Source organism: Triticum aestivum, chromosome 5B (genome assembly GCF_018294505.1).
Source record: "Triticum aestivum cultivar Chinese Spring chromosome 5B, IWGSC CS RefSeq v2.1, whole genome shotgun sequence".
In the NCBI taxonomy this organism is placed as follows: Eukaryota; Viridiplantae; Streptophyta; class Magnoliopsida; order Poales; family Poaceae; genus Triticum; species Triticum aestivum.
In genome coordinates, this window is record NC_057807.1 from 148,779,850 (window position 1) to 148,780,237 (window position 388).

Genomic DNA, 388 nt, shown 5'->3' on the forward strand with positions numbered 1-388 from the left:
CGCCGCTGGCCCGGGTGGTGCCGGCGGCGGCGGGCCTTCCAGTCCCCGCGCGCCCGTGCTCCCTTCCCGGGGCAGGGAGGCGGCGGCGGTGCAGCCCGGCTTGGCTGCGGTCCGGCGGCCCTGCGGTGGCGGCCGGCGGCCGGCGTGGTGACGGCGCCGCTCCTTGGCGGCGGGGCGGCGTGGTGGTGCCGGGTGGCCGTCGACGCGCCCCCGGCCCAGATCCGGGCACGTCGGGCCCATCTGGGCCCCTGGGGGCCGGCCCCCCGGCATGGTCTCGTTGTCTGCGGCGCGGTGAGGAGGAGGAGCGGCTCGGACTTGGGGCGTCGACGTCGATGGCGTGCCGGCAGCAGCGCGAAGGCGGGAGCTTTACGGGCCCACGAGGGCTCGG